Source organism: Gymnoscopelus braueri (genome assembly GCF_963280865.1).
Source record: "Gymnoscopelus braueri genome assembly, chromosome: 21".
Lineage (NCBI taxonomy): Eukaryota > Metazoa > Chordata > Actinopteri > Myctophiformes > Myctophidae > Gymnoscopelus > Gymnoscopelus braueri.
Genome location: NC_137623.1, coordinates 39,508,545 through 39,521,843, shown reverse-complemented (window position 1 = coordinate 39,521,843; position 13,299 = coordinate 39,508,545).

The following is a 13,299-nucleotide window of genomic DNA, read 5'->3' as shown; positions in this document are numbered from 1 at the left end:
ACATCAAGCCTATTACACTATTTTAGGGTTAAGTTAGTCTCATAGTTTACAATGAATTCCTTTGCATTAATACTTTGGGTGATTATTTTACCATAGCTTTTGTCTGATATGATATTATGGACAACACAGATGAAGTTTATCATAACATTTGACTATTGTCACTTAGACATTCTTTGTGATCTTTTCGTCCTCGTGGTCAGAAACGCATTGAGGGAATTTCATGGCATTTGGCACAAATGTCCACTTGGCCTCAAGGATGAACTGATTAGATGTAGGTGGTCAAAAGTCAAAGGTTAAGTTCTTTATGACCTCATTGTGAATCCTGGAGCTCTCTGCTGGAACTGTTGCCCCCGCGACCCGCCTCCGGATAAACGGTTCAAGATGGATGGATGGAGGTTTCTGCCACTGCATATGCACTTAGACTGTCTTTTGCCCACTATGCAACTAGTTTATTTTGCCCACTGCCAATCTTGTAAACCGCAGGACCGATCAGCTCCATTGTTTTTAATTCAGACTGCCACTTGAAAAGCATACAAATCAAATCGTAAACGAAGAGGAAATTAAATGAAAACACGCCTGGAGGGTTCACACCCTCCATGCACAAACACCTGTCATTCTAAATCTCTCAGTTTCTGAGATATGGCCAATTATGTCATTTTGACCTGCAATGCCACACATGCATGTGGGCAGGGATTTGGAAATATAGCACCCAGTCAGAGATGAACATTCTTAATAGGAAAAGTAAAACTTGTTGTTTCAGAACACCATGACACGCCCACAGCTGACATTTGGACCAATCATGTGTGTGTGCGTGCCTGTGTGTGTGTGCATGCACACATGCTTGTGTTCTTTCACCTTCATGTGCATTAACCACTTAAAACCCTCTATAAAACTAATACTTAGTTGACTGGAGTTGGCGCTCTACTTTGTCCACTCTTTTTCCCCTCTACTCCAAACCTCTTCACTAGCAGATCTACAAGCTGAATTGTGACATGCCGTGAGGCTCTAGATCGGCTAATTTCAACGAACTAGAGGTTCGGACCTATACCCCGCCGATCCGACCAATATGTCTGAGTCATAGTGTTGGAGGCTTTGTCCCTGTATGTTTCTGTATCTGTCAGTCCTTGTCCCTTATGCCAATACAGTATACTGAGATCCCTGATGTCATCAGTATTTGCCCATACATTGGAATGTCCATACATGGGCATATCGGTTGGATCGGCGGTTGAGGACAATTGGATATCCAAACTACTCAACGGCGGGCACTGCCCTCCCTCTGTATTTGGTCATAACTATAATATTTGATTTTGTCCATATTGGTCAGCCCTAATGTGCACACTTGGGATGTTTTGGGCATTATCCTATGTTAAAATTGGCTTAAAGACGGGGTGCCGTGATTTTCAGTGATCCCCCCCCCCCTAAAACATAATCATCAGGTATTATGGTTATACTAGGAGGAAGATTTTTTTCAAAAAAGTGTACAGAAATTGTTAAAATTATGTTTTTATGTATACCTGGTATACCTGGTTCTCACCTTAGCACCTCCTCCACCACCTTAGCACCACCCACCTGTCCTAGTCCTCCTCCTCATGCCCACACCTGTTGTGTTATGATAATGAGGGGGAGGGTATGTTTTTACTATGTCACTAAAGGGCTGTTTCTCTATTGGCACGTTTGACCCTCAAGGTTTCAGCCTCCAGGTAGAAACTCAAAATAGTCAGAGAAGACATAAAACACCATAAAAACACCACCAGGGGGCTTAATGAAGTTCTATCAGAACAAGGGAACCAGGGGACCTGGTACTGCCAGACCCCTAGTGGTTGAAATCTGAATGGCCGGAAATCTGAATGGTTTCTAAACTACGTCACGCTAAGCTTGGCCAATCAAAAAGAGGGACATGTAAGAAAACGTTTTCGTCCATATATGGACGAAAACGATAGCAAAAGGGGACCGACAAAGCCTCATGTAGGCCCGACCCCCTGGGTCTGGCAATGATGTCATAGTGCTGACGTGACGTTACATTAGATGTAATTGTCCTTTTAAATGTCGCTATTGTATTTTCCAACACAACACCATTCAGCAACTTCTGGAAACAAATTGCCTTACCTTCTAACCACCTCTTCTGTGAATTAGTTGCACTGATTCACAAAGTGGTGCTGGTGTGTGAAATGTTTTACTGCACAGTACATCTGAAAGGAGGACATAGGCATTCCTACCCAGCCGCTGTGGTAGTCGGACACAAGCTGTACTCATTTGGAGGATACAGTAACAAGAACAAGAACAACAGTGGTCAGATTGAAGTCCACATTTTCAACTCAGTGTCTCTACGATGGAGGAAGTTGCCCCCATGGACAAATGGAAGAGGAGAACATGACCTTGAGGTTCCCTGCGTGCGCTGGAGCCACACAGCTGTTCTGGTAGAAGACATTGTCTACATCTGGGGGGGATCTCCTTACTGCAACGTGCTTTATTCATTTGATGTTGACAACCACAGATGGTACAAACCTAATATTTCTGGTACAGTTCCAGAGGAGAGGAGCTACCACTCAGCCTGTGTCTTGAGGAAGGTCATGTATATCTATGGAGGGTACACCCAGCTGACTGGATGCACTACTGACATCTACAAGTTGGACACCACCACAATGGTCTGGTCTTTAATTAACACCACAGGCACGCCATCATCTGTTTCAACACATCACTCTGCCACCATCATTGGGACAAAGATGTTTGTATTTGGAGGCTATCCGGACCCCGACAACAACATCAGAGTGTTTGACACAGAGACCAACTGCTGGCTGAGCACGCCTTCTGCACAGCTTCTTACAGAAGGACGCTGGGGTCATTCAGCCTTTGCCTACAATGGAGAGCTGTACATATTGGGTGGATACAATTCAAACCAGCCCTTCAATGATGTGTGGAAATTCAATCCACAGACCTGCTCATGGAGGAAGGTTGAGCCCAAAGGGAAAGCCCTGTGTAGGATATCTTGGATGGCTTGTTGCATGGTGGGAGATCGTATCATCCACTTTGGAGGATACAACACACCTGATGACCTGTATATCTTAGATTTAAGTCCAACGCTGAAGACACTATGCAAGCTAGCAGTTATTCAGTACGGTCTGGAGCAATCTGAACTCACACATGACATCAGGTTGGAACTGGCTGTCATGACTGCCAACAAAAAAAGACCAGGAGACCTGGTTCTGCCAGACCCAGAATAAATTCCTAGTACATAACACACCTACAAACCACTTTATAAGTTGAAATCAGAAGATTAGAGCACTACGTCACGCTAAGCTTGGCCAATCGAAAAGAGGGACCGGGAGGAAAAACGTTGACCGGGAGGAAAAGAGGGACAGACAAAGCCTCATGTAGGCCTGACCCCCTGGGTCTGGCAAAAAGTGCAAAACCATGGCACCACCTCTTTAAGGGAGGGCGGATGGAACACGTCGCCACGCTCATGTCACCATTAGCCATATAAGGAGTTCCCAAAGCAGCTACGTCCAAATATAGAGTGTGTTGTCTAACCTCAATGTGTAGTCATGGCATCAGACGCAAACAAATCAGTCGGCTCCATACATGGGCACAAAAGGGTGCATGCTCATATATGGGCATATACTGATGACATCAGGGATCTCCATATATGGGCATTAAAGGGACACAGACTGACAGATACAGAGATCGGCGGTGCGACGATGTGAGGGGCCGCATAGTGGCCCGAACCTCTAGTTTTGGTAAATATGTAGAGACGTTCTCTGAGGTTAAACATGGTTAATTGTAGAATGGAGTCATATTTATACAAATTAATATTGCAGCGCATATCACGAGCCTTGGACACAGAAAAGGTAGCCTATTCTACAGTGTGCAGTGCAGCTGACATTAATTGAACGCAGCAAAAGCCAGCAGCAGTCTCATGACAGTACAGAGATGACAAGGTAAACAGCTTAACATCCAAATAAAGTTAAACAATCATCTGATTTGTTTGGAAATGTTTTTAAACTGTGTTGTGGTTACCTAGATCAGTGATTCTCAAACTTTAGAATTTCAAGGACTCCCATAACTCACTGAGTTACACACCTGTAGGGGTCCATTGAGCGTCTCTGGACCACACTTTGAGAACCACGTGATCGAGATCTAGATGAAAGCCTTTTGTTTAAAAACATAAATGAAACTTACCTGGAGTTTACAATATATTTGGAATACAAAGTGATCGTTTCCCCTTTAATGTTAATTTTAAGAATTATTCAAATGAGTCTTAATTTTTATGTTAATATAGATTCTGTGGTGGCCAACCACAATGGATATTAGGTACTTGCGTTGAATGGATCTAACAGGAAAAAAGTAAACATTGCGGTTGTGTAGGCACTAGACCATACATGGGCAACTGGCGGCCCGGGGGCCACATGCGGCCCCCACCTTCACTTAATGCGGCCCGCAGGTTAATACTGGAATACTTATATATTATTGATTTCAGCTGTTACAATTCCAAACATGCAAACATGACCCGCTTTAATTACTTCAGTCTATATTAGTAGCTTAATGACTAGTATTAAAATTCAATTGTCTTTTTTTTGTCCAATGTATTTGTATTTAAGTTCATAAAGCTAACATAAGTATAACTAAATGCATTTGAAATTAAATAAAGATTTTACTTTTCAGGATTCCAATTCAAAATAGCCAAAAAAATCTGGATTCCAATTCAAAAGTAGCAAAAATAGCAGATCTACAAGCTCAAAACGCGTCGCTCGTTTTGAGCTTGTAGATCGGCTATTTTTGCTACTTTTGTGTGACATAGAATGGCGAAAAAAGTTAAAATACGGAGAGACAGTATATGCAATGTGGCCCTCTGGAGTGAGTGTGGAAATCTAGTGTCCCTCTCCATCAACAAAGTTGCCCACCCCTGCACTAGACTCTATAGCAGGGGTCTTCAACAGGGGGTCCGGGACCCCTAGGGGGTCCTCAGAGTTATTATAGAGACTTAGTAAACTGGACCTGAGTTGTCTCCGTACTTCGACCGCTTCTTTCCGTCTCTTCATCAAATCTCTTCTCCGAAAATAGCCGATCTAAGTAGATTGTAGATTGTAGATCTGCTATTTATGGTTAATGTTCCCTCCAGAATATGCTGGAGTTCAAGTGGTTAATGTGTTAAATAAAATAAAAAAACGTGCTGTAAAAAAACGTATTGCTTGAGATAACTCAAGCAATTACATTACATTTTTAATGAGTTAGTCCTAAACGAATATTGGTTTTACTTTTGTTTAAAAGGTTAGCCATTTTAAACATCTCATCCCTACACTCTGCACACCAGAGCCTTCTATTGACACCTTCATAGACTCCGGTACATTCCGTAAACTTCCGGTTCAGAGCTTTGTCACTATTCGCCAATAGAAGGCTATGTGGAAGACCTGGCCTGACGTGAACGGAGGTGACGCAACTCTCCGTATATGGTTCTGGTGCACACGTGTTGGAGGAAGGAAGTGTTCGTACAGTATTTTATCAAATTATTTTCATAACGTAGTAGTCTACCCCCCAACGCACGCACACACGCACACACACAATGCTCTTTAATAAATGCTATGCTCCAGAGACTTCAGACATCAGGGGTGTAGCGTTACATAACTCCTACAGGGGTCACTTCCTCCCCGGAGGATTGAATGAGCTAATAATACCGACTCAAAGCTCCTTAGATTCCAATCAATTAAAACTGAGAAACTTAACACCATGCCTGCTGATTAAAGCAAGGCTGTAACCGCAAGCTGACGCAGTCATGTTCATGTCGAAGATTTCCATATAATGTCTTCCAGATGCATGCCCTACCATATGTAACGCACGCGCGCACACATGCACACACGCATGCACACACGCATGCACACACGCATGCACACGCACACGCGCGCACATACACACACACACACACACACCATAGCCAAGAAGATGATTATCTAATGTTGTCCTTTCCCGCTGGAGACCTCTGACATCTGAAGGCTCTTTATGCATGTGTGTGCGTGAGTGCATGTGTGTTCCTGACCTAGGCCGTATTTGGGGACAAAACTGTCATTAAATGTGGCCTATATCACAAACTTGGTGTCCCCAATTGGAATGGAATGGAATGTGCTGAATTGAATAATGATTTAGGGGGGGTTAGGGTAAGGAGTTATGGCAGCGATTCTCAACCTGTGTGTGCGTGCGTGTGTGTGAGCCACAACGTGTGCTGAAGAATGTGTATAAAAGTGTTTCTATGTACGGCTGTGGTTTTGCTACATGTGTGGAGTTACTGAAAAATCCTGTCGTAATAATTCTTTGGTTATCCTCCTCAACACACACACCCGCCCCCCCCTCCCCCCCCCCCCCCCACACACACACACACACACACACACACACACACACACACAGACGCACAGACAAACACACATGCGTGCGCCATATCTCGTTGTTACTACAGCTGCTTTCATTCAAATTGTTTTGGAATATTCTCTATGATGTTCATGCTCTCTCTCTCTCTCTCTCTCTCTCTCGCTCTCTCTCGCACACACACATACATACACGCAAGCATCCACTTTTTCTATAAAATCCCATACCTCCTGCCATTAGAGCCATTAGACACCTGCCACAGGAGACGTGGTAAAGCTAAAGAGAACGTCTGTTGCATTTATTTATTATGCAAGTATTCAAAGGTACATGCTTTGAAAAAATAAAGCAAAAAAAAGTACAAATTACAATGTACATTTTATTTTTTTAAATCATTGCATTGCTGATGTAGTCAATAAAAAAAGGAAATCCAGAAAACTATCAATTATAGTGAAATGAGCTAATCTACAAGCTCACGCGTCTGCCGTGTTAAGTGGTCATTTGGGTGGGCCGTGGACACCTTCGAGATTTTCAAATGGGCCCTGATCCAGAAAAGGTCAAGGGAGCCACTGGTCTAAAGAAACAATGTTCTTCAATGCATCTCAACTGGGGGAGATTCATGTCATTTGTAATCTTATCTACCATCTCCTTTATATCATTGCTGTTGGGCAGAAACCTCTTATCTCCATATTATAACTTTTTGTGTTTTTTCGTAAATTAATGCCCTACTTGATCATACTACAGCGTCACACAAAAGCATCAAAAGTAGCAGATCTACAAGCTTGACGCGTTTCGAGCGACTTTCACTTTCCAATTTTTTTCAAATGTATTTTTTATTATGGTTTTATTGGGGTTTTCTATGTGAGGGATCCGTTGAGGGTGGGGTATATGTGGGTTTGTATGTCTGTATACTTTTCTGAAAATGATATAAATAAAGTTATTATATTCAAAAAAGAAAGAAATGCCACCACTAACCCATCAGGGAGAAATGACGAGAATCTGATGGATAATACTATAGGAGAAATGTCCCTTTTATGGAAGAGTTCCATCCCAGACAAAATAAACCCAAAACAAATGCTCTCTATGCTATATTAAGATGTGGACAGGAATGGAACTTTTCTGTTTCATAACAGAACATGACATTTAGTTTAAGAATAGTGTGACACTGATTGGTCCTGAACCACACCGGCCACAGAATGTGGGTGACATGCAACAGCTGTGTGTGTGTGTGTGTGTGTGTGTGTGTGTGTGTGTGTGTGTGTGTGTGTGTGTGTGTGTGTGTGTGTGCGTGCGTGCGTGCGTGCGTGCGTGCGTGCGTGCGTGCGTGCGTGCGTGTGAGCCACAACGTGTGCTGAAGAATGTGTATAAAAGTGTTTCTATGTACGGCTGTGGTTTTGCTACATGTGTGGAGTTACTGAAAAATCCTGTCGTAATAATTCTTTGGTTATCCTCCTCAACACACACACCCGCCCCCCCCTCCCCCCCCCCCCCCCACACACACACACACACACACACACACACACACACACACAGACGCACAGACAAACACACATGCGTGCGCCATATCTCGTTGTTACTACAGCTGCTTTCATTCAAATTGTTTTGGAATATTCTCTATGATGTTCATGCTCTCTCTCTCTCTCTCTCTCTCTCTCGCTCTCTCTCGCACACACACATACATACACGCAAGCATCCACTTTTTCTATAAAATCCCATACCTCCTGCCATTAGAGCCATTAGACACCTGCCACAGGAGACGTGGTAAAGCTAAAGAGAACGTCTGTTGCATTTATTTATTATGCAAGTATTCAAAGGTACATGCTTTGAAAAAATAAAGCAAAAAAAAGTACAAATTACAATGTACATTTTATTTTTTTAAATCATTGCATTGCTGATGTAGTCAATAAAAAAAGGAAATCCAGAAAACTATCAATTATAGTGAAATGAGCTAATCTACAAGCTCACGCGTCTGCCGTGTTAAGTGGTCATTTGGGTGGGCCGTGGACACCTTCGAGATTTTCAAATGGGCCCTGATCCAGAAAAGGTCAAGGGAGCCACTGGTCTAAAGAAACAATGTTCTTCAATGCATCTCAACTGGGGGAGATTCATGTCATTTGTAATCTTATCTACCATCTCCTTTATATCATTGCTGTTGGGCAGAAACCTCTTATCTCCATATTATAACTTTTTGTGTTTTTTCGTAAATTAATGCCCTACTTGATCATACTACAGCGTCACACAAAAGCATCAAAAGTAGCAGATCTACAAGCTTGACGCGTTTCGAGCGACTTTCACTTTCCAATTTTTTTCAAATGTATTTTTTATTATGGTTTTATTGGGGTTTTCTATGTGAGGGATCCGTTGAGGGTGGGGTATATGTGGGTTTGTATGTCTGTATACTTTTCTGAAAATGATATAAATAAAGTTATTATATTCAAAAAAGAAAGAAATGCCACCACTAACCCATCAGGGAGAAATGACGAGAATCTGATGGATAATACTATAGGAGAAATGTCCCTTTTATGGAAGAGTTCCATCCCAGACAAAATAAACCCAAAACAAATGCTCTCTATGCTATATTAAGATGTGGACAGGAATGGAACTTTTCTGTTTCATAACAGAACATGACATTTAGTTTAAGAATAGTGTGACACTGATTGGTCCTGAACCACACCGGCCACAGAATGTGGGTGACATGCAACAGCTGTGTGTGTGTGTGTGTGTGTGTGTGTGTGTGTGTGTGTGTGTGTGTGTGTGTGTGTGTGTGTGTGTGTGTGTGTGCGTGCGTGCGTGCGTGCGTGCGTGCGTGCGTGCGTGCGTGCGTACACTCACGCTACAAGCCCAGGAATTGTGACAAATGTGTGTGTGCATGTGCGCGTGTATGTGTGCGGCTGAATTAATGTCATGGGAGAGTCACCTTTGTCAAATTTCTTATGGGTTTAGGGGAATTTAGCTCAAATCATGCTCTTATGACTGGTACAGCCTGGAATCTTTGCTTTGGTTCTTCTTTGTCAATTGTTTGCTGCAAGCTGGAGAAAATCAGGTTAAAAGATGAAAATATTTCTGCACAATTAGATCTGCGCAGACTTCTATCAGAGCTTGATGAAGGTCTAAACTCTAGCAGACCAAAGACTCAATGACCACCAATAAAATGAAGTATGCAAGGATCTTAACATTCTGTGTGTGATCTGTTTTATTTTGCAGCAGCTTAATGCTCAGCCTGGTGAGCGGTACGTAGGCTCTCTTCACTTTCTTCATTGAATAACAAACAAATAAATAGTGGGTAGCTGTTAGAGACTATAAAGCTAAGTCTAAAAGCCCTGCTTTGTGGCCCCTAACAGTGTTGCTTCTTACAGACAAATACTATGGTTTGAACTGGCCATTATAGGAATACTTCACCCAAAAAATCTATTACTCACCCAATGAAGCCTTGATCTCATGGAGAACGTTTTACTTTTTATCGCATTCGTGAGCCAATAATCCAAATGTAGGTATAAGTGGTAGGCAAAACTATATAAAAGAATAATATAAACTTCAAACAGTCCGGCCACACGTGCACAGTCCGGCCACACGTGCACAGTCCGGCCACACGTGCACGCGCGCTGCGCGCACGTGCATGTGTGCCCACCTGCAACTCCCAAAGCTAGCGTTTTGGCTACGCCACTGGTTAAGATTGGTCTCCTATTAACTTCAATTAGTCAAATATTGGATTATTGGCACAGGAATGCGACAAAAAAGTAGTTTATAAAGTATTTTTTTGTATAAAGTATTCCTTTAAAGAGGTCTGAATGCATTGACACTGCAACCCTTAAAGGCCTGTGCTCTCACTTTTAGACACAGGACATCTTGATACAAAGGGACAACACCATGAATTTGAACTTTTCCTTCTTTTTTGTGTGTTTTTGGTCTCCCCTACCTCTCTTCTATCCCAAAAAATACCCCAGTTTGAACACTCAGGCTTTCATAGCATATCTGGGGTTTTCTGTAAATTGGTCTCAAAACAGACCAAACTGATTTTCACCCGAACGGTACAATCCCTCCCGTTTTTTCAGTTCCAACTAAAACATTTTGTTTTACTTTTTCCACACAGAACCAGGAGATAACATGCATACAAACTAGCTCAATAGCGCCCCGTGCCAAACAGGACAATGTGGTATTGCAGGTGAAAGTGCTTTATAAGCCAGAGAGAAGCTAGTTGGAATGAGTATATCTGAGGCTTGATTTAGGCTCAAACCTTTTGAAAAACGTTTGAGGGACATAAACAATATGATATTAAATATATTTAAAAAAAAATATTTCATGATGTAGATCCTTTAAGAACACAAGGACTGCAAAGGGTTTTAAACATGTTTACTTATTGAAACTGGAAATGTTGTCTCTCAGTTGTGCTGGCCAATCATGTTGATCGGGAAGGTGCCAACTAAGTGCTGTAGAGGAGGAGGGGTGTTTGTTCCTGTTTATCTTGCATTTTGTCTCATTTTAATCTAGTGAGCATTTTGGCGCCTGAAATATTGTTTGAAAAACATTGACGTAATTGTAGATCAACTCGAGGGCCATGGTTTGCCTTTGATTGAGTTAATTGATACAAACTTACTAATTGTTGTGCTTGGTTTGTCTCACCTGCTTAAAATGGAGGCTGCAGGTGCAGCAAATGAATTTTGCTTGTGAGAACACTCTAGAGAGCTGCTAGGGCTTTTGTGGAAGGTTGTTGCCTGTTGCAGTTTCTTGGTTTGTTCTTTCTCTTAGTTTAGTACTCAAGTGTTTATCTCTTATTTCCTGTTTTTGGAACATTGTTTTGTCATTTTATTTTTTTAAAGTCAAGTTATTGTTTTTGTCTAGGTGCACTGTAAATATGCTGCACAGGACTGTTGGTGTTTTGGAGGTAAATACAAAACCCCAAAGTGCATTCTTGGACTCTCTGTTTATCTTTTTGGAGCCTGAGACATTGACCAATCTTCACAGACCTAAAACAAAGGAAATTGAGCAGAAAGTTTCATGTCACCAGCTCAGCAATCTGGGAACCCAGATCCAACTGAAAATGAAAAACAGCGACCTCTGCTGTTTGTTCTATGTCTGTTGGCTCTGGGCGGAAGAAAACGTAACACCAGTGCGCAAGGAAACCGGGGTTTAGGTCTGCCTTCAGCTTTCACTTCCGGTGGGTGCCACTATGTTTTCATTCCCACTAACAATATTTCTACACGGAACACTAACACCACTTCTCCCAGAGAACATGGATCGTTTTGGTTATAAGCCCACTTGTTTCTATGATGAAAGAGTAAGTTAAAATGTGAATATCTTTCCGTGGTTTTGTCTGCTCCGCGGACGCTATTGTTAAATTAGTTTGGGTTTGTTTCGAGGGGGAAAGATCGACGGACATGTGAATCCCGCCCACTACATTTGATTGGGTAAAGCGCGGCCTGCTTCCTGATCTGAAGACACGCCCACTTGTAGCCAATGTGCACACGTTATGACGAACCTCCCCGACAGATTCCAACGCAGTGCAGAATCTGTTCTTGAGAGATTACCAGCTCAGTGGCGTTGGTTAGAGTGTCCGTGTCCGAGACTGGGAGGCCAGGGTTCATTCCCCCGACTGGGTCATACCAAAGAGTCAGACCATAAAAATGGTATACCCAATGCCTCCCTGCTTGGCACTCGGCATCAAGAGTTGGATTGGGGGTAAGTCCCTGTGACATACAGTACTAGCATCATGTCCAAGGGATGTACTTGTACATCGAGCCACCTCACTCTACAGAAACGGGAGATGGGCTCAAGCTTGACCACTTAGCTCTCTTGCCACAAGAGATATAAGATGTTTAGAGAGTGCCAACATACCTGTACCGAGGAGCTCTCATAACACTCCACTGGAAGAACGACCTCAGTATACCTGTGGCTAAAATTCCCACGTGCCGAACAGACCACTGACTTATACCTGCCAACTGCCCTATGGGAAAATGGAGGCTTTCTCTGTTCCTCAGCCCAAGGGTGGAATCTTTCGGTCAATAGCATCCCACATTGTGAATCTGACATCAATCTGGTCACTTGGCGAAACGACAGGCACTTCACATCCTGCACGTTGACGCCTGGCTCAGACTGCCATAAATTCCAATTCATGTGGTGAAATGAGGCCATTTCAATAAATAAAATGATGTTTGTGTGTGTGTTTGTGTCTGACGTACAATGTGCTTTACTGTGTGTGTGTGTGTGTGTGTGTGTGTGTGTGTGTGTGTGTGTGTGTGTGTGTGTGTGTGTGTGTGTGTGTGTGTGTGTGTGCGTGTGTGCGTGTGCGCGCGCCTGGATGCACACGTGTGTCTGTGTACGTACGTGAGGGCAGTGTCTCCACCACACACATCAATCAGTTTATAGTTTATTGAGAGCAGTCCATAAACAGAAATGTTAACCAGACAGCTCTCCTCGCTGTGTGTCACTTCATGTGCCAAGAATAGCCAATCTTCAAGCTCATGATGCGTTGCGGATGTGATGCATTGTGACACCGCAGCCCAGGTGCCAGAGCAAATAAATAAGAAGGGGCATTTTCATGAGGAGGGCACACAAAATCACAATGGCAGGTGCACCAAAAACATGAACTGCCCACTCCAAGGTTCCCATGACTGAAAAGTGCTTTATAAATAAATATATTAATAATATAAAATCGAGACAATTCAATACGTTAATGAACAACAGTATTGTGGGCCCGTTGCCACACCACGGATACACAAACACATAGACGGGGCGAAGCACTCTCGAGAGGCTCGCCTTCTGATATCCTAATAAACGTCTTTATTGGCCCCTCAGCGATATTCGTCTTTACAGTTTGTTCCAACGGAAAAACGCATAACCATATAGCACAAAACAACATAGCACTCAACGACGTAACACCAAGACAATACATGAAGTCCCCAGTATACACAGAACCATCAAATCAGCGAGGCAGTTTGTTTAGTGCAGCAATGG